This window comes from Orcinus orca, chromosome 10 (genome assembly GCF_937001465.1).
Source record: "Orcinus orca chromosome 10, mOrcOrc1.1, whole genome shotgun sequence".
In the NCBI taxonomy this organism is placed as follows: domain Eukaryota; kingdom Metazoa; phylum Chordata; class Mammalia; order Artiodactyla; family Delphinidae; genus Orcinus; species Orcinus orca.
In genome coordinates, this window is record NC_064568.1 from 10,750,561 (window position 1) to 10,772,528 (window position 21,968).

The window sequence follows — 21,968 nt, forward strand, 5'->3', positions numbered from 1 at the left end:
ACTGGCCATTCCAACTACCTAGACTGTCTGTACTTAACTGTCAGGTAAACTTCTATACATCTTTCTATTCATCTAACTCAGTTCACACATCTCCCCCTCCATGAATCCCTTATGATTCTTTGATCCCAGACTTAGTGGTTGATACCCCCACAACATTTTGTAACTATCATAAGAGATTATTTTCTTCATGCACTGAGATTACTGGTTGACATACCCACCTCCTGGCTTGTGAGGGGTACAGACTTGAACCTGAAATCTGGAATAAGCAGCATACTGTTACAAGATCTCCAATTACTAGTATCAAATGAAATATGACCCAGATCAATGGCTTCCCACAGATGGCCAGCAACCTTGTCTTCACTGGTCACAGGTTAGAGACCACGTAACGGTAGCGCTTCGTCTTCACTCCTATTTGATACATATTGCCCTCAGATCAAGGCCTGCATTATTTTCACTAGTTGAGAATCTGGCTTATGTAAAACCAAGGTGTATTTTCCTCCCTCTCTTCCCCTTCCCTGAGCCTGTGACTCTATCCCCATTAAGACCTGGTCCCAAAACGCCTTGCTTTTATTTAGCATTTACTCCACCATGCTTTCTAGGATTTCATCATAAGTTCTAGGGAAGCTGAATTGTACAGTCATTAAGAGCATAAACTCTGGAGTTAGCATGACTGGGTGGGTACCCAGGAACTCCTTGTGAGCTCTGAGATCTCCCTGTGTCTTTGTTTCCTCATTTCAAAAGTGGTGATGAGAGCCTCTACTTCATAAAGCTATTGTGAGAATGAGATGGACTAACTAAAGTTCTTAGAATGCTGCCTGGCATGGTAAGCGTTCAACAGAAGATACTCATCATCATCATGACATCATCATTCTGTAATCAAAGGTTTCTCCAGAGGCCCCAGGATCAAGACATTCAGCCAGCTCTCCCCCTGGGACTCAGCTCTGAAGGAAGATGACGAGATGACAGCAGCAGGATATGAAGAAAGAAAAATCATAGCGAGAGGTGAGAAACGAGGACAGAGAAAAGATTGCTTTATCTCTGGAAAGCCTTTAGTAAGGGGATCTTTTCAACGCCATGGGTATATTTCTATGCTGAGCTCAATTCTCCTAATCAAAACTTTTACAAACATCTATTTTTAGCTGCTTAGTAGAGCACAAAACAACATAAGACTAAGTCCATGTTCACAAGAATCTTGCAAGCTAAAAGAACCAAAACATATATAAATCTTTAAAATATAATATTTATATATAATGTAAATATATAAAATAATTCATGCATATATTTACTAGCTTTGGTAGAAATTAATCACAAAGATATTTAATGATTTCATATTTCAATTTTTTATCTATAGCAACAAAAAATAAACACAGAAGCCTCAACCAAAAGTTAGCAGAAGACTTATGTGAAAAGTCAAGTTGAGGAGAAAACCCAAGAGGCTAATAAATAGTGAGATACATTTTATTTTATTTTATTTTTTTTTATACATCATGTATTAATTATTAAAACATACTCTGGTAAACATTATATATTCAATATGAAACAGGAGGAAAGGGGGCAGGGCACAACCTTTAAAAGAATTACATAGCCCGAGGACACAACATAAACTGATTAGAACAAAATAGGTCCAAGATGGCGGACGAGTCTACTTCCACTAGACCTTGAGCCTCAGTATACACTCATTGTAACACATCAGCAAGCTAGGCGACACACCCACAGGTGCCACGACAGTTCCAAGGATGATCATAAAGGTCAAAAAGTGGGCGGTGGCTCAATTCCTAGAAATCCCCACCCCTTCCCCAAAATAGCTGGAATACTCCTCCCACTCATCAGCGTATGAAATTACTCACCCCTATAAAACTAACAACCCCATACCCTGGTGCTGCCCTCGCCTTCTTTTTTTTTTTTTTTTTTTTTTTTTATTTTATTTTTTTTTTATAGGTATACCTGGATTTAATTCTCACTTCTACCGCTTGGTAGCTGGATAGCCTTAGGCAAGTTTCATACCTCCCTGAAATTCACTTAATTCAGTCTGTAAAATGGCATAATAACTTATTATAGCATCCTTTTAGGAATTTTAAATCAGTTCTTGAAATAAAAGTACACAATATATAGACAAGTATGGATTCCTCAATAGATGTTTGACCTTTCATTTCTCCAGTATCCCACCCGCATCAAATAAAGAAAAATACTTTTTAAAATTTACGAATATTTCATTGTTGTAAAGTTAAAGCCATAAAAATAATCAAATGGCCTACTATCATACCGTTAGAAGAAAAAAAAAAGGTGTTCATGAGAGTTCCATATTAGAATACAAGTTTTCCTTAGGCACCTGTTTATGTATGCTATTCTGCTCTTTACAATAAATAATTAAATTTAAAAGACTTAATTCCTCACTTTTAAGACCTTATTAGTTTACAAATTACATATTGACCTATGCTAAATTTTATACCGACCCATGCTAATGAATTCAGTACAGAAAACAAAAAACACTGCACTCAAGCAAACTACATATATATATATATATATATATATATAACTTATATGAGAATTGCTACTCCAGCTTTCTTTTGGTTTCCATTTGCATGAAATACCTTTTTCCATCCCCTTACTTTCAGTCTGTATGTGTCTCTAGGTCTGAAGTGGGTCTCTTGTAGACAGCAAATATATGGGTCTTGTTTTTGTATCCATTCAGCCAATCTGTGTCTTTTGGTGGGAGCATTTAGTCCATTTACATTTAAGGTAATTATCGATATGTGTGTTCCCATTCCCATTTTCTTAATTGTTTGGGGTTTGTTATTGTAGGTCTTTTCCTTCTTTTGTGTTTCTTGCCTAGAGAAGTTCCTTTAGCAGTTGTTGTAGAGCTGGTTTGGTGGTGCTGAACTCTCTCAGCTTTTGCTTGTCTGTAAAGGTTTTAATTTCTCCATCAAATCTGAATGAGATCCTTGCTGGGTAGAGTAATCTTGGTTGCAGGTTTTTCTCCTTCAACACTTTCAATATGTCCTGCCACTCCCTTCTGGCTTGCAGAGTTTCTGCTGAAAGATCAGCTGTTAACCTTATGGGGATTCCCTTGTGTGTTATTTGTTGTTTTTCCCTTGCTGCTTTTAATATGTTTTCTTTGTATTTAATTTTTGACAGTTTGATTAATATGTGTCTTGGCGTATTTCTCCTTGGATTTATCCTGTATGGGACTCTCTGTGCTTCCTGGACTTGATTAACTATTTCCTTTCCCATATTAGGGAAGTTTTCAACTATAATCTCTTCAAATATTTTCTCAGTCCCTTTCTTTTTCTCTTCTTCTTCTGGAACCCCTATAATTCGAATGTTGGTGCGTTTAATGTTGTCCCAGAGGTCTCTGAGACTGTCCTCAGTTCTTTTCATTCTTTTTTCTTTATTCTGCTCTGCAGTAGTTATTTCCACTATTTTATCTTCCAGGTCACTTATCCGTTCTTCTGCCTCAGTTATTCTGCTATTGATCCCATCTAGAGTACTTTTAATTTCATTTATTGTGTTGTTCATCGTTGCTTGTTTCATCTTTAGTTCTTCTAGGTCCTTGTTAACTGATTCTTGCATTTTGTCCATTCTATTGTCCATTCTATCTCCAAGATTTCGGATCAACCTTACTATCATTATTCTGAATTCTTTTTCCGGTAGACTGCCTATTTCCTCTTCATTTGTTAGGTCTGGTGGGTTTTTATCTTGCTCCTTCATCTGCTGTGTGTTTTTCTGTCTTCTCATTTTGCTTATCTTACTGTGTTTGTGGTCTCCTTTTTTGCAGGCTGAAGGTTCGTAGTTCCTGTTGTTTTTTGTGTCTGTCCCCAGTGGCTAAGGTTGGTTCAGTGGGTTGTGTCGGCTTCCTGGTGGAGGGTACTAGTGCCTGTGTTCTGGTGGATGAGGCTGGATCTTGTCTTTCTGGTGGGCAGGTCCACGTCTGGTGGTGTGTTTTGGGGTGTCTGTAGACTTATTATGATTTTGGGCAGCCTCTCTGCTAATGGGTGGGATTGTGTTCCTGTCTTGCTAGTTGTTTGGCATAGGATGTCCAGCACTGTAGCTTGCTGGTCGTTGAGTGAAGCTGGGTGCTGGCGTTGAGATGGAGATCTCTCGGAGATTTTTGCTGTTTGATATTATGTGCAGCTGGGAGGCCTCTTGTGGACCAGTGTCCTGAAGTTGGCTCTCCCACCTCAGAGGCACAGCACTGACTCCTGGCTGCAGCACCAAGAGCCTTTCATCCACAGGGCTCCTTAATTTGGGATGATTCGTTGACTATTCAGGTATTCCACAGATGCAGGGTATATCAAGTTGATTGTGGAGCTTTAATCCGCTGCTTCTGAGGCTGCTGGGAGAGAGTTCCCTTTCTCTTCTTTGTTCTCACAGCTCCCAGGGGCTCAGCTTTGGATTTGGCCCCGCCTGTGCGTGTAGGTCGCCGGAGGGCGTCTGTTCTTTGCTCAGACAGGACGGGGTTAAAGGAGCCGCTGATTCGGAGGCTCTGGCTCACTCAGGCCGGGGGGGTAGGGAGGGTCACGGAGTGTGGGGCGGGCCTGCAGCGGCAGAGGCCGGCGTGACGTTGCAGCCTGAGGCGCGCCGTGCGATCTCCCGGGCGAGTTGTCCCTGGATCCCGGGACCCTGGCAGTGGCGGGCTGCATAGGCTCCCCGGAAGGGCGTGTGGCTAGTGACCTGTGTTCGCACACAGGCCTCCTGGTGGCGGCAGCAGCGGCCTTAGCGTCTCATGTCTGTCTCTGGGCTCCGCACTTTTAGCCGCGGCTCGCGCCCGTCCCTGGAGCTCTCTCAAGCAGCGTTCTTAATCCCCTCTCCTCGTGCACCAGGAAACAAAGAGGGACGTAAAAGTCTCTTGCCTCTTCGGCAGGTCCAGACTTTTCCCCGGACTCTCTCCCGGCTAGCCGCGGTGCACTAACGCCCTGCAGGCTGTGTTCACGCCGCCAACCTCAGTCCTCTCCCGGCGCTCCGACAAAAGCCGGAGCCTCAGCTCCCAGTCCCGCCCGCCCCGGCGGGCGAGCAGAAAAGCCTCTCGGCTGGTGAGTTCCGGTCGGCCCGATCCTCTGCGCTGGAATCTGTCCGCTTTGCCCTCCGCACCCCTGTTGCTGTGCTCTCCTCCGCGGCTCCCAAGCTCCCCGACTCCGCCTCCCGAAGTCTCCACCCGCGAAGGGGCTTCCTAGTGTGTGGACACTTTTCCTCCTTCACAGCTCTCTCCCGCTGGTGCAGGACCCGTCCCTATCCTTTTGTCTCTGTTTAGTTTTTTCTTTTGCCCTAACCAGGTACGTGGGGGGTTCCTTGCCTTTTGGGAGGTCTGAGGTCTTCTGCCAGCGTTCAGTAGGTGCTCCGTAGGAGTTGTTCCACGCGTAGATGTATTTCTGGTGTATCTGTGGGGAGGAAGGTGATCTCCGCGTCTTACTCTTCCGCCATCTTCCCGGAAGTCACATTTTATTTTTAACATTAGCACAATTTCCCAATGATAAGCACTGTGACAGCAAGGTGATATAATAGTATAGTGGCTGACGTTTAGTGTGCGCTAACTCTGGGCCAGACTTGTTTCATGTGTTTTACTCTTTTATTTTTTCCCCCAATTCTTTAAGGTAGCTATATCATTCTCCACTTTCTGATGAGGAAACAGAGGTTGAGAACACACACAAGACACACATTTAGTGTGATGGTTCATTGTGTCAAATTGACTGGACCACGGTGCTCAGATATGTGATCGGACATCATTCTGAGTGTTTCTGGGAGGGTGTTTTGGGATGGGATTAACATTTAAATAAGTGGGCTTCAAAGTAAAGCAGATTACTCTCCCTAATGTGGGTGGGTATCATCTAATCAGTTGAAGGCCTTACTAGAACAAGGATGCCTTTGGACCTGAACTGCCACTCTTCCCTGAGTCCTACCCTGCCAACGCACCCCATCAAATTTTGGTTTCACCAACCCTCCACTACTGCTTGACGCATTTCCTTAAAATAAATCTCTTTTTGGCTTGCTCTCTCTCACACGCGTGGGCTCACTCTCTCAATATATAAATGCACACACGTACACACAATCCTTCTGGTTCTGTTTCTTCACAGAACTCTGATTCATACACTTAGTATGTGGTGGAGCTAAGTTTTAAGTCCAAGTTTCCTGAGCCTTACACCTCACCACTAGCCTTTACAGCTTCCCTATAAATGCTTTGTTAATACAACAAAATTATGTAACCTTTGGGATAACAATTTAGCCACACACATTAAGAACCTTTTAAAAGTTTATACATTCTATGGGTTTCTTCTAAGTAAACAAATTCAGACGAAGGTCTATGTACATAACACTTTTCATAGCATAGAAAAACGTGAATCAATTTGAATGTCCAACAGTGAAAGCATTAAATAAATTATGATGCATACATAGAGTAACTACTAGGCAGATATTAAATTATGTTTCTGAAGAACTATGCCAAGGGGAATTACCCGGGAGATAATATCAATTTTTTAAAACTAGCTAAATTATTATATACATACTGTGATCTGAATTATGTTAAAAGTGAATGTGTACTCATAGATACTCAGAGGAAAAACTGGAGACAATTATATAAAAATGTTCAGAGTTTGTTTCCTGGGTGGTGTCATTCACTCATTTTCTTCTTTATAGTTTTCTGTATTTCCCAAAAACTTTATAAAGACTAATGTTTTGGTGTCTTTCAGTGGTGGTGTTATTTGGGGGTCAAGGCAAGAAAGGCAGCCAGGAGACCACGGGCTTTTGTGAGAGAAATGTGTGACACATTAGGAAAAACAGATTTTCTGGAGTAAGAAAATGGGTGTTCCCAGCGAGTTTCATTTACTTAATTCAATGAAATTTCCACAAGAGGCAAATTTATAGTTAGAAAAGAGATGAATGGGTTCCAAGGGCTAAGGAGAGTGCAGAATGGGGAATGATGGCTAATGGGCATGGAGTTTTACAATTCTGCTGCGTTGGTGGTTTCACGACTTTGTCAACGTACTAAAAAACATCGAATTTTATACCTTCAAAATGAACTGTACGGTATCGGTAGGTAAACTGTTTTCCAAAGTGGATGCATCATTTTAACAATACTACCAGCAGTGCAGGAGAGCTCTATTTCCCTTTAGTAATTTTTAACTGTATATTTTTCAGCTGTTTTCCTAGTAGCTGCTCTGAGGCTTATAAAATGCACCATAACTTACATGCTAACTTAATTTTAGTTAGACGTAGAAACTTTACACTTATATATAAGTCTATCCCTTGCTCCACTTTTAGTGCTATTATTGTCATATGTAGCACATCGATATATGTTACAATCCAAAATATAAGTATTTATGTAATCTGGGGTCTTTTAAAGAGGTAAGTATATATTTATAGAGTTTGTTGTAGTGAACTTATTATTTGCCATTTCTGGTTTTTTGCATTTCTTCCTGTGTATTTGAGCTACCATCAGGTATCATTCCCTTACCCCTAAAGAGATTAGTTTCCACCCACTGCCTCTGTGCTGTTACTGTCAAATATTATATTTCTAGACATTATAGACCTAACAAGTGCTTTTTAAGTCAGTTAAGAAAAAACAAAGATGTTCAATTATATTGTGTTTTTAAATTACCTACATAATAATTACCTTTAGCAGTGCTCTTTGCTTTTTTATGTGGATTTGAATATGAATCCAGTATCAGCTGCTTTCAGCATATAGAACTTCCTTTATCATTTCTTCTGAGATACGCGGGCCAGCAACCAATTCCCTCAATTTTTGTTTATCTGGGAATGTCATTATTTCACCTTCACTTTTGAAAATTAGTTCTACTGGATATAGATTACTGGTTGACAGCTGTTTTCTTTCAGCACCTTGACTAAGCCATCCCAGCCCTGCACTGCTTTCAATGGTAAGTCACCTGTTCATGTTATTGGAGTTCCCTGGCCAATAATGAGACTTTGTTTTCTGCTTTCTAATTTTCTTTTTGATTTTGCCTTTTAACATTTGACTATGTTGTGTCTGGCCATGGATCGCCATGTATTTTATCCTACCTGGAGTTCTCCAAGTTTCTTAGATGTAGAGATGAATATTTTCCATCAGATTTGATAAGTTTTCGGTCATGTAAAACTAGACATTTTCAATAGTATATAATAGCAACTCTGCATACTGAGCCAGCACCACCACCGCCTCTTCCAGGGCTTGTTACTGTTTTCTTAGTTGCTTTTTATTTGTTTACTGTTCTAGGTGGACTATTTCATTGAAATGTTTCCTCCACAGTGTGCAACTGCTGAAATCACTCCTCACAGGGTGAAGTCTTGGGTATAAACACAATTTCCCTGGGCATCTGAGCTGATCTACCCTTATTGGTATTACACCCAGCCGTTAGTCTCCATTAGTTGCTATCTGATTCCACTACTGTCTTTGACAATGTCCTGGGGCATAAATTGCTTCACAGCCTTACTTGATTAAGTTAGAGCCCATTTTCAGTGTACCTAACTACAGAACTTTGCCAGTCTTTGAGGCCACTCAGACCTTAGAAGGGCTCTTCTTAATTGTCTCTTTCCCTAGTACTCTCCGTTACACTTCTAAGCTGGCCTACCATTTTGCTTATTGCTATCACTGAGGTACCAGCCAAAGGACACCACTACTAACTGGATATCACCAACATCTTCACTGTTTTCAACAACACCCCTAGGCATGAATTTCACTGCTCTTTCTTCCCAAATAAGTCAGTCCTCTTAGGGAATTCTGTGGAGCTCTCTGTTTTTTTGACCTGACTATCTCCCGGGCAGTATCTTTGTGTAAATGCAATGGCGGGGGTGGGGAGGGGATGGATAATGGCCTGCTTCTCCAAGAACGACACCCTGCTCTATGAGCGGGGCCCTGGGAAAGGATGGTAACCCCTGATCTTCTCAGCTTACCCCTCCTGACGTGGAAGGAGGGCTCCCTGATGATCCCCACCTTATAGGCAAACTGAGGTGGGTGTTTCAGGGCCAGTATCCTTGGCCTGCTATGCCTGGGGTAAAACTTCTACTCTAGGAGTATGACTGGATAAGAGAAGGGAGACCAGTCTTCTCAGCAGCACCTATAGCAAGAAGCTGGTGGTTGGGGGATGAGAGATGCCAGCGGCAAGCCCCTCGTGGGGGAAAATGGTAGCTGTGGAAAAGAAAGGCCCATCTTCTTGGCTACATATGCCTGGATTAAAGTTTCTATCACACTGAGCTGGGGAGAGGGGAGAGGCAGAAAGTCAGGGCTTAAATGCGACAGATCCTCACTCTTCTTACCAAGATTTAGTAGATATTTTTAATGTTTCTCTATTTTCTATAGGTCCTGAGGACAACTTCCAGAGATTTATAATGTCAACCATGTAATTGCTAAATATATATATACACACATACATATATATAACTTTATATAATTATATAAACTATATTTAAATATTTATATATTTACAGTTATATATATACACTTGCCATATGTATAATCACACACATACATTTATCACATATAATTTTCAGCAGTTACATGTTAGCTTTGCTAGAGACAGGGTCCATTAGGCTCCTCACAGCATCATTCTAGAAGTCAAGCCGATTGAGTTTCATAAGAAAAGTCATGGCTACCTTGAAGCCAATAGCACCCTGAAAAACTCACAGCGCATGACTGTGGACTGTCCAAATGAAGGGAGAATACGCTTAATGGGAAAGTCGCATTGTTGACAGCTTTTTATATTGGTGGCATACTCCACTGCTCTCTCTCTCATAAACCTAGTGCACCAGCAAAAACAACGTCATTGAAATGCAGCTCAGAGTTCTCCCCTGCTTTGGAAATGAAACTCCAATACCTAACTACAGGATTAAGCCACTTTGTTTACAAGCACCTGCTAGAGGCTGCAGAGAATAAAGCTAACAATTGCACTTAAATACATGGAATCTAAGTCCTATAACCCCAGAGGCTAAAAGTCTAACAAATCCACTTTGAAATCTCGGAAGTGAAAAATCACATGTAAAAATGTACCTTTAGTGGAAGCCCTTCAAGGCAACAATAAAAGGCCTATAGAGAAAAGAAGTAAACATCTTTTGGGAAAAAATAAAAGGTAAACAAGTAATTTCAATGTCAAGCAGAAAATGCAAGGTTAGGCCATTTGGAAGTTTATAATTTATTTAATACTGAAATCTCAAAAATCCATTTTATACTTTACCACAAGTTATGGAAGTTATCACAGCAGAGGGGCAAAATATTGGAAAAGCTTCTCTCTCCAAGTACTGTAATTTAGCTACGGAATACCTAACAAAAGGCAGAAGAACAGCAAGGAATAGCAAAAACAAAGAATTAGAGAAATAGACGTATGGCAGACCAAAAACACAGGGAGATGCTTCAACGGCTACTGCTGAGAAAGCAGCCCTGGGGAACAGAGGGCTGAGAAAGAACTGGTACCATATAAATGTCTGATGCATAGGCACTTCCGTGAGAGGCCCAGAAACAACACCATCCCCTAGCAATCAATTCTGGAGAAATACAACGTCAGCATTATGTCAAGAAGCCAGAAAGACAAGACCTCCTCTTTACTGCATCTCAGGAGGAACCCTTGAGGCAGTATCTTGAACCAAACATCCCTCTGCTGGAACAACTGCCATGCCAGTGATGGCAGGAGTCTGAGACTTGAGAACAGAACCCAGAGGGTGAATCTGATCCTCTTCCCGCTTCCTCCAGCTGTTATCACTGAGAGTTTAGCAATATTCTTGTTTGAGGGTATAAAGCCAGAAGAATTGTTGAAGGGCAGTATTTAAAGGTCTTACTATCTACCTACCTCTCCATCTTCAACCTGAAAGCCCAGCAGGCACCGGACCCTGCAGCCACAGGGAGCTGCACTCAGTGTGGTCTTTGGCCTCCACGGCTGACCTGGTCCCTGCGCCTGGAGGCTCTTTTCTACCTTTTCTACATCTTGTTAACACGTATTGTTGTTAAGCCTCATCTCAGGCAGCCCACCCTCTTGGAGGTGGTCCAACTTTGCATTAAGTTAGGCCTGGCTCCTCTGGGCTCACCCAACACCTGGGGATTCCTTCTGTCACACGACTGTGTTATACCCTTTAATTTTCTCATCTCTAGACCAGTGTTCTTAAATTTTAGCATTCCTGAGGATCACCTGGATTGCTGGTTGCTACTTCTAGAATAATTGAGTATATTTTAGGTGGGGTCTAAAAATGTACATTTCTAACAAGTCCCAGGTGATGCTGACGCAGCTACTGCAGGACCAGGACAGCACTATGAGAACCACTTCTCTAGGCTACCAGCCAGCCCTGTGCCTGCAAGCACCAAATTCTGTGTGCATCCTTGTGTCACCAGCACATGTCCAAATGCCTAGCACTTACCCGCTTCCGTAAGTGCTCAATGAATGAAGTTAGTTCAACAAAACTGAGAAGAACTAGCTAGCATTTATCACCTCACACAATAAAGAAATTGGAGTAACACAAACACAGTTCCTCAAATATGGTAGCCATCGAATAGAGCTATGCAACAGGTGAAAAGGAGCTAAAAGCCCTCTTTTTTGTTTTAAGTAGTATATTGTCTGTTCAGCTTTATATAGTAGTTCTTTTTTTAAAAATTAATTAACTTTTTTATTTTTGGCTGCGTTGGGTCTTCGTTGCTGCGTAGGTTGCAGCAAGCGGGGGCTACTCTTCATTGCGGTGCACAGGCTTCTCCTTGCAGTGGCTTCTCTTGTTGTTGAGCATGGGCTCTAGGCGTGTGGTCTCCAGTAGTTGTTGCACACGGGCTCAGTAGTTGTGGCTCGCGGGCTCTAGCGCGCAGGCTCAGTAGTTGTGGCTCACGGGCTTAGTTGCTCCATGGCATGTGGGATCTTCCTGCACCAGGAATCAAACCAGTATCCCTGGCATTGGCAGGCGGATTCTTAACCACTGCACCACCATGGAAATCCTTAAGAGCCGTTTCTGATGGGTACATTATCAACTCACTTTTTACAGTTGTCTCTTGCAAATATGAATAGACACATCACACAATAGTAAATCAAGCAAAGAACCACCTTAGAGGAATTCAGAAGTACCTAAGGCTTCTGACACAACCACATTCTTTTCCCCAGAAAAGGAGTCAAAGGTGCAATAATTAACCCGAATAAACTTGTAACTGTCTTTACTAAGAGTCTCAACCTTGAATTTGCCTGATCAGTCCCTTGGTTTTGCTCATAACTGCTCACAACTCCGTGGTCCTTCTCGGGGTGCGGGGCGGGGGGGCGGTCCCTCTAACTCCCCAGGTGTCTTCAGCTAACCTCTTCAGGCTGCGTCAGGACGACTGCAACTTTGTTCGTATTTTTTTCCTTCCTAATAACATCACCACTTGGAGAAGCAACGGTACATGTTTTTAAAAACGGTTGTAAATCATATGAACCATCCTTCTGCTCAGAACCATCTATGGCTTCTCGCCTTACTCCACATAAAGCCCAAAATCATTAGAAGAGTTCCCGAGGCCCTAGCTCAACTTGCCCCACCGCGACGCATTGTTCCTCTGAATTCAACTACTCCAGCTCTCGCCCTTAAACCCTCCTCCCCAGCCACGGTGGTCTCTCACCGTTCCCACTTGAGGGACTCTGAACCTTGTCATTCCCTCTGCTTAAAAACTCCTCCCATTAGCAGATGCCAACTATTCCATACAGGATGGATAGACAACAAGGTCCTACTGTACAGCACAGGGAACTGTATTCAATATATTCAATATTCGATGATAACCATAATGGAAAAGAATATGAAAAGGGATGTATATGTGTATAACTGAATCACTTTGCCGTGCAGCAGAAATACAACATTGTAAATCAACTATACTTTAATAAATTAAAAACTAAAGAAGACTCTTCCCAGATATCCACACAGCTCCCTCCCTGACCGCCTATGTGTCTTTACTCAATTATCACCTCCTCAGTGAGGCCTTCTTTGACTCCATTCTAAAATTGCAATTCTCCCTGCAACACTCTCTATGCCTGCCTTATTTGCTTTATTTTTCTCCCTGGTACTCCTCACTGGGTATTTCTTATGTATTTCATTTATTCATTTGTTTATTATCTCCCCCACTATAATGTAAAGTGCACGAGGGCAGGGACTTTGATCGGTCTTGTGCTCACACCTCGAAGAGATCTTGGTCTAGAGCGTGTGCCTGTGGTGGACACAGAGACGCGTCTCTTAGAACCCCTGTCAAGGGCAGATTTGCTGCGCACCTGCAGGAGGTGTGATGAGTGGAAGGCCTCCAGTTGTCACCCTCCTCCTGAGGCCACCACCCCCAGGCTCTGCCCGGTGGGCCCTGACACAGCTCACTGTGACAGGCAACGTGCACCACAGGCCCCGCTCCGTGCGGAGGCTAGAAGTGTCAGGGCCTCTATCACCATTCGACTCCTCCCTCGGCCCAAACCTTCCACAGACGCCCTCTAATAAACATACTGGACTACAGTTCTGTCTCAGCGTCTGCTTCCAGAGACCCCAACATGTAACAGCACTCAATAAATACTTGTTAAATGAGTGAATATACAAATGAATCCTGTATCAAGAGTAGCCCACCAGGACTTCCCTGGCGGTCCAGTGGTTAAGACTCTGCGCTTCCACTGCAGGGGGCACGGGTTTGATCCCTGGCCAGGGAACTAAGATCCCACATGCCACGCAGTGTGGCCAAGAAATAAAAGTAAATAAAGATGGCACTGTAGAGCCTGTTCCCTCTCTTTGCTCTCTTTCATGTGAGGGTTCAATAAGACAACCATTGGCAAACCAGGGAGCGGGCCCTCACCAGACACTGGATGTGCTAGCACCTTGAACTTGGACCTCCCAGCCTCCAGAACTGTGAGAAATAAATTGTTTAAAAAAAAGAGTGGTCCCACCAACACCAGTGTTGCGTCCCCAGCTTGATCCCCAAGAACACAGGAAGTTAAACCTCCGAAGGAGGGATAAAGATATCTGAAGACTGAGGAGTTGACCACGCAAAGATAGTAGGACATTTCAGGCCGAAGGTCCAGGTCTGTGCCTCCAGGAAGCCTGGAAGAAGGCCTGGGTGGCTGAAGTACAGGAGAAAGAGACAGCGGGATGGAAGGAGAGGAGGAACCAGTGTTCTTTTCTCTTCTCCCATCACAGCCTTTAACGGCCAGTCAGCAAAAGCCTTGATCCGCATGAAGACTAGAGCCCAAATTCTTAGCAACAAGAATGCTGGTTCCTCATTCCTCTAAGAAAGCAAAGACCCCATGGTAAGTAGAATAATGTCTCGCCAGGATGTCTACATCCTAATCCCTGGAGCCTGTAAAAATGTTACTTTATACGGCAAAGAGACTCTGCACATGTAACTAAGTTAAGGGTTTTGAGATGGGAGACTATTTCCGATTATCTGGGCGGGAGTATAGACAGGATCTTTGTAGAAGGGGGGTAGGATCAGAGAAAAATTGGAAGATGCTGCATTGCTGGCTTTGAAGATGGAGGAACGGGCCGTGAGTTCAGAAATGCAGGCGAAGTGTCTAGAAGGTGGCAGAGGTGAGAAAATGATTTCTCCCCTAGACCCTCCAGAAGGAACGTAGCCCCGCTGACATCTTAATGTTAGCCACGGGAAACAAATTTCAGACTGCCGACCTCCAGATCCATAAGATAATAAATTTGTTTTGTTTAAGCCATTAAATCTGTGCTAATTTCTTACAGCAGCGAAAGTAATACAGACCCATTCTTCAGAAACATAATTACCTGATGTTCTCTCCCTCTAGGGAGAGAGGAAATACCTGTCTTCCATATCAAAGACGGATACCCTCCCCCAGAGTGAGCCAATGCCCATTTATGTACAGAGAAATACACATACACATATGCACGCCCTCTAACAAATGTGGTTCTCCTATGAAGACATAACAGGTCCCATAGTCATATCCTTCTGATAACTCAGTGTTGTGAGTGCGTGTGTGTGTGTATATTTGCCTTTATATACATATACGGACATTTCCAGAGCACCAACTTTATGCCAGGATTATACTTAGCCCTTTAGGTATATTCTTTCACATATTTCTCTTTATACCCATGACAACCCTGTGGGGTAAATATTACTCTCTGCACCTTACAAAGGAACAAACTTAGGGTCAGGCAGATCTGTTGTGGCCAAAACCACAATTCGAATACAGACTGAATGCAGGTCTACCTCTCCTCAAGTCCATCAATCTTCCTCTGAGATATTTAGGGATTCCTCACTACAAGCCTCTTGCTACCTGCTTCCACTATGCCATCCATCTCCCCTTATTCCTCCCATATACACACACCCTCTGCTCTCCAAGCACAATGAAATTCTTTCTCCTCCAGCCAGCTAGCCTCCTACTACCTGGTCTTCGGTCAGCCATCTCCTCCAGGTGGAATTCTCCTCCTTCTCATCTTTGCCTCGTTCCTCCTATGCATTCTTCACAACCTGACCTAAACGCAAAAGGCCTCTGAGAAGCCTTTCAAGTCCTAAAGGGGTGAGGTACACCTGTTGTGTAGTTTTATAGTATTCTGTTCTTCCACAGTCACTGTACATATCGCATTTCATAAGCTACTGCTTACCAGTCAGCGTTTGCTCCCTTTCTCTGTCCCTACGATGTAACTTCCATGCAGGCAAGGATCACTTTGACCTTGCCCACTACTGTACGCTGGGTGCATCAGACTACAAAGCCATTATAGAAACTTAACATTGATTATGTATTTAGGTAGGAGTGAAAATACATCTGCTTTCAGTTGTTATATTAAGTCATACTGCAAATGGGTCTTAGAGCTCTCAACTGTTAACTAAAGGAAAAATGCTCATGTAACGTTTCATTGTTTGTTTGTTTTTTCCAGCGGCCATGGCTCACGGGCCCAGCCGCTCCGTGGCATGTGGGATCTTCCCAGACGGGGGCACGACTCCGTGTCCCCTGCATCGGCAGGCGGACTCTCAACCACTGTGCCACCAGGGAAGCCCCAGTATTTTTTAATGATAATCTCAAAGAACGATTCCCAGACTTGATCTCTGACTGCGTTACACCATTTACTGTGAGTTCTGAGTCATGTAAAGTAATTGGAACCTACATGAAGATGTCTTATTTCCCAAAGCAAAAGGTGATAAAGAAGTCCTTTTTCACTTGTATTCTCTTTCATCAAAGTTAAGACCTTAAGAAAACAGTCTTTCCTGCTCCGGTTAGTTGTCACTCTGTGATCTAGAGGGATAAGGTTCAAGATTCATATACAGCACTCTGTGAAAGGAGAAGGAGGAAAACATGTTCCAGAACACAAAATCCTATCATATCAGTTTAAGCTACGGTATATTTGCTGATCAGTGTTGTGTGGTCTTAAAGACACGGAGGTACATTTCGAGGGCTGGCATTTCAAGAGGAGCTGCTGGGATGATTGATGAGTACAGCAAGAACAGAGTGACAACAGTGGGGATAGTAACAGCGATCAATGACGACACTTCCTGTGCCAGGTACCAGGCGTGGTAGGCATTCTATCCATTACTGCTCACCAGCACCTTGAGAGGAAGCTACTACTGTTAACCCCATTGTACAGATGGGGAAACTGACCTCAGGAAAGACAGAAGTACTAACTCAAACCTAAATATTTTTACTGTAAATCCTGTGTTCTCCATCACTGTGATAGCTCTTGGCACTGACTGTAGGTTCCTCATCTGCTCATTAACTGCATTCTTTCCATAGCACATCTCAATGTGCTCAATGTTCTCAAATGTGAGCAGTGACTTCCTTTTAGAGGGTGATTACCCGAAGAAGATTGTCCTTTATGCTGTTTTTAATTGTACACGTATGAATATGAGTGGTTCTAGGCTACGGTTTTAAAACAGAAAATTAATATGTTCTAGGAGTAACAGAAAGGAGTAATAAAACAGAGTTGAAATGGGTTCAAACAGGGTTTAGTGACAAGGAAGATTTGTCCTCAGCAACTGTGCAGAGGAAGAGCCCTCATCCAGAAGAGCTGGTTTCGCTTCCTACGTTAAAGGGCGCTGTGGCAACATAGGAAAAGCCCCAGACCTCCAGCCAGAGGACCTGGGTTTAAATTCTGTCCCTCCCCTACATCTTGTACAAACCTGGGAAGACAGGAAAACATCTACCCCGATGTGCTCATACAAATTGAAAATATCTACCATACAGGGCTTCCCTCGTGGCGCAGTGGTTAAGAATCTACCTGCCAATGCAGGGGAAACGGGTTTGAGCCCTGGTCCAGGAAGCTCCCACATGCGGGGAGCAACGAAGCCCGTGCACCACAACTACCGAGCCCGCGTGCCACAACTACTGAAGCCCGTGCACCTAGAGCCCGTGCTCCGCAACAAGAGAAGCCACCGCAATGAGAAGCCCGCGCACCACAACAAAGAGTAGCCCCCGCTCACCACAACTAGAGAAAGCCCGAGCACAGCAAGAAGACCCAATGCAGCCCAAAATAAATAAATTTATAAAAAACAAAATCTACCATACATATATGGTAGATTTACCATATATATGTATAAAAGCTTAGGATTCAATACAAATGAATTGAGTCTGACTTCACACTGAATCTGAAAAATGACAAATTCCAAAGGGAAGTAATTCTGGCACCTGCGTGTTGCACAAGACTATCAGTGTTGTCATCTGAAGTATTTTTCTAGAAGATGTTGGGAAGTGCTTAACAGGTCATACAAAGAAAAGTATTGCTTTCGGTTCAGAGCAATAAGACCAAGATAGACCCTCAATGGCAATTATCAAATGGTGCTTGGTATTTTCAAAACATAGCATCACTGGTCTACAATCAAATACCTATTAAGCTAGGTTTAAATTTTAATTAATAATTGACAGTTTCCAAATTCCTGTCTTGTACCACTGTCACTTTATGTATATCCTAATAATAAGCACATACTTAGACAATGTTTAACCTGATTTTAAGAATAATTTAACATAGGCAGCTACTTAGCCCCTCTCCACCCCATCATAAACTCTCTTGTGCAATACAGCATTTGGTATCTCGTTTTAGTACATAGCCAGCCTCATTAACATAAGTGTTTGTCCCTTGCAAGTCCCTTAATTCCCTCATTAGATAGAAATACATTTTCCATGAACATAAATGTACTGTGCCTCTAATATGTGCGAGATTCCTCTCCAGGCATTCGGCCGGTGGATGGAGAAGAGGGTGTTTCACTAGCAGCTGTTAGAATTAGGAAGCTCGGTGTAGCGTAACCCACTCTAACAGACCCAGAGAGCATCTATGTGTAAAGTTGCTGGTGGGATACGGTACCTTTGGTTAAAGGCTTGTCCCTGGAGCTAGGAGACCTGTTCACGCAGAAGGGTCAGAGAAGCTGAAAACGACTGTGCATTCCCACCCTCATGGTACCAACCCCCCAAATCAATAATAACTACCAGACACCCTGGAGAGAACAGAGGTCGATGTTAGATGAACTCTGAGTGTTCCCCCTGCACTCTCCTCATTCCAGAGGACCCAGATCAGCACAGATGTAATGACAAGGGACTGACAGATAAGTTTAAAAGATCAGAAATAGAGCCTCCTGTAGCCAAAATGGAGACTTTTCCAACCATTAGGCACATTTCGGAGAATTTGATAAGACTGGAGACCTGACAGCCACAAGTCACCTGGTTAACTGGTTCTTACCATTTTTTTAAATTGTGTGTTAGCATTTTGCTACCTCTCTAAGCCTAGGCTAAGAGATCTGGCAAGATTAAGAAAGTGAATAAAGAGTACAATGCGGTATTTAATGTATGTGCCACCGAAGAAATGTGCTTTTCTATGTGTAATACATTATAATTCGTGATAATTGTTAAAGCTTCATCAATAGAATTCTCCGAGATTTGGTTTAGTTTTATCTAGGCTGCTTCCAAATGTCTTCTGCCTATAATAAGCAACACGTAGCTTCTTCTAATTTCCCAAGGATTACATATATTACCCAAAAGGCACTAATTCATGCTGGTTTCATAGGCTGTCTCCAATATGACATAGTCTTATTCTTTTCCATAAAGCTAACTGATTAAGTTAAAATTACATGTCATTTTGTTGTTTCTGTTGTGCTATTTAGGTAAACATGCCCACGGATTGGAAAATAAAAAGCCTTCTGTGTACTATGTGCCCCTAAATATGGTCATCTTAAACACTCTAAGACATTACACAGTATAAAGTAGTCAACAAGTCAATGATGCTTGCAGACACAGCTCTGAGGTTTCGTAACTATGCAGCTCACTGACCCAGATAAAGAACAGCCATTTGGATTTTGCTCCAAAAACTTGTTTTCTTCTCTTTCTCTCCAGGGGTGAAAACTCATATGCACAAGAAGTACAATCACAACTTACCTCGAAAACTACCTGAAACTGCTGACTTCAGGGAGGAAGAGAAAATAAGGAGTATCAAAAGGAGGAAAGAGGGAGGAAAGAGGGAGGAAAGAGAGAGGAAGGCCTTGTAATGACAGCTGAGAACTGAATTCCCTAAGAAATTATGCAGTTAAGTCGAGATTTGTGATTCAGTGTTATTATCACCAACCACCGTTCCCTTGGGGACCCCAGGCATTTGCCAAGATACAGGCTGAGCGCTCTGTCTGCCCCCCGCCCCATATAAATGCCTGCTCTCATCCCTGACAGATACACAACAGTCATATATGGAAAATGTTTCTCAGAGAAGCAAGCTCTCTCCACAGAGAGGATCCCTTGGGTAGCAAGGACGTGTCCATATTAAATGTTTATCTGTTTAAATCGATTAACAAGGCTCATATAAGGACTGCAAATCATGGGACAGGACAAGCCTCACACCAAAAGCCATACATACCCACAAAGATGTTTCTTAGGAAGACAGAATACAGCCACTGAGACACAGACATATGGAGTCAATGTATCTCAGTGAGTAATTTGAAAGACATGGTGGGATAGTCATGGATAGCAATGATCAGAGAAAGTCACCAAGGTGGGCCATCTAATGAGAAATAAAGACCTTCTTCACTCTATGAGATGTCCTCTACAACACAGACTCCCAAGTTACACAGTTGGGGCAGATCTCTGAGCATCTTTATTCACTGAAATCAGAGGGCTGTTTGCTGATAAGGATCACCAAGGGCTGATAAAAAGGCAGATGTCACCAAGCCTCTCTATAAGCTTGCAGCCGGGTCCTACCACCTTGATTGTATCAACTCACCTGGTAACCTAGCATTGGCGTGATACATAAACGCATGAATGTTTGTCTATCACCCACTGCGTCACAAATTGAAAGGGACATCATCATCAAGGACAGCTTCAATCACAGGCCCCATGTTCCTCAAAAGCCAAGCACATCTTAAACCTCAGGTACCATTTGTCATCCCTGTAAACCGCCACAACGTTAACAAGCTCACTCAGAGACAGCTTGGTACAGATCCGTACAAAAAGCCAGAAACACTCAATAAATGTTCTCATGGAAAAAATGAATTAAGTGAGAAAATAAAACATAGCCTGGAGAGATTGACAGAGCACAAGTCCCTGAGAACCCTGAAGGCCGTGCGAAACAATGCTGTTCTTGATTCCAGGTTGGCGAGAAACCATTGAAGGGTTTAAAGTAGGGCAGTAACGTGGTCCACTTGGCCAGCTTCACAGATGACTGGCTGAGAGGAGAGGATGCATTTGAGTCAAGGGCCTTGTGCACGTGGTACCACCCCTCCTTTATGAAGCTCATACCAGAAAAATGATGGATGTACTTTTTTCTGAGGGTCGTCCCACCTTGACTCTGGAAGTTCCATGAGGGCAATAGCCCAAGTCTTAACCTCTGACCTCCTCGGTGACTACGTAAATGAACACAACTTAGCTAACTAATGGATGAGCTGTTTACTTGTAAAAATCCTCTAAAAGGGGAGAGAGGAGGCTGAATTGTTTTTTCATACTGGAGCAAAATCCGCTATCCAGTAATTACAGATTCCCAAAGCCTTGGTCTCTACAAAACAATTTTCCATCTTGAGATATCAAGTCAGTACTGAACCCATGATTTTTTACTCTCTCTGGGAAACTCTACCTTGCAGATAATCCTCCCTGTGGTCTTTTCTCTTCTGCTGCTGACAAGGACGCTTCCTTTCCACCATCTCATTAGTCTCACGCATGTACGGGTAAAGATTCTCTCCATGACCAAACTCGAAGCAGGCTCTTTTGAGCCCAACTGGACCCCATCCTTGGGCATGTCCCTTAAGAGCCCAATATTAGCAAGAATCCTAAATGGGTTTAACAAGATTCCCCACCCTCAGTATCTGATCACCCTGACCTGCCTTTACCAGTATCTGATCACCCTGACCTGCCTTTACCAAGAATCCTATTAGGTCAGTTTAGCCAGAATCCCCTCTCCTACTGGCGTTTCCTCTTAGTAATTTCCCATCCACTGACCTCCATCGTGCTCCTTAGCTATGAATTCCCACTTTTCCTTGTTGTATTGAGTAGAGCCCAATTTCTCTCCCCTGCCTCTCAACCCCATTGCAGTGGTCTGCATACCTATCACAATATTCCCCCTGAATAGAGTCTGCCTTTCCATTCTTTGTGTCATGAAGACTTTTCTCTTTATTAATACACAAGAGGAGTTATTTTCAAGGAGTCTTTCAGCTATCACTGATAATCTAAATGTAGATTTTACTTTCATGGACAGGGAGAAGAAGTGACACTTTTCAGAAGGATTTCCAACAAGATTTAAAGAGCAGACAAAAAGGGTTTCTGGTTTAGTGTAAGGTAACTGAAATGTTGGGTGAATGAGAACATCCTATTTAAGGTAAAATTTTTGTTTATCTGTGTTTCTTCTCCATCAATGAACAAAGCTTATTTTCCTATACTAAACAAATTCTTTAGAAGTACATTTTTAAGCATTCTACAGGCATAAGGATAAGGCAGGAAGTAAAGATAAATGAGATTACAAGGAAATTAAAATAGAAGAAAAAAAAAATGCTTGGACCAGAAAAATGTCATCATGACTTCACACAGCTATCACCAATGGGGTGTTAAAGACAGGGTGGCCCAAGGCCCTTATGTTCTGAAATGAATCATGAGGTTAGTGTCCAACCCAGG

The 21,968-nt window shown here is 42.8% G+C and overlaps 1 long non-coding RNA gene across 1 annotated transcript; it reads left to right on the forward strand.

Moving 5' to 3' along the window:
- Window positions 1-963: 963 nt before the first annotated feature.
- LOC125960304 (uncharacterized) lies at window positions 964-21,609 on the forward strand. The gene is made up of 3 exons (XR_007469869.1): window positions 964-1,002; window positions 19,218-20,240; window positions 21,556-21,609. It is a non-coding gene; the product is annotated as an uncharacterized LOC125960304 (long non-coding RNA).
- Window positions 21,610-21,968: the final 359 nt, after the last annotated feature.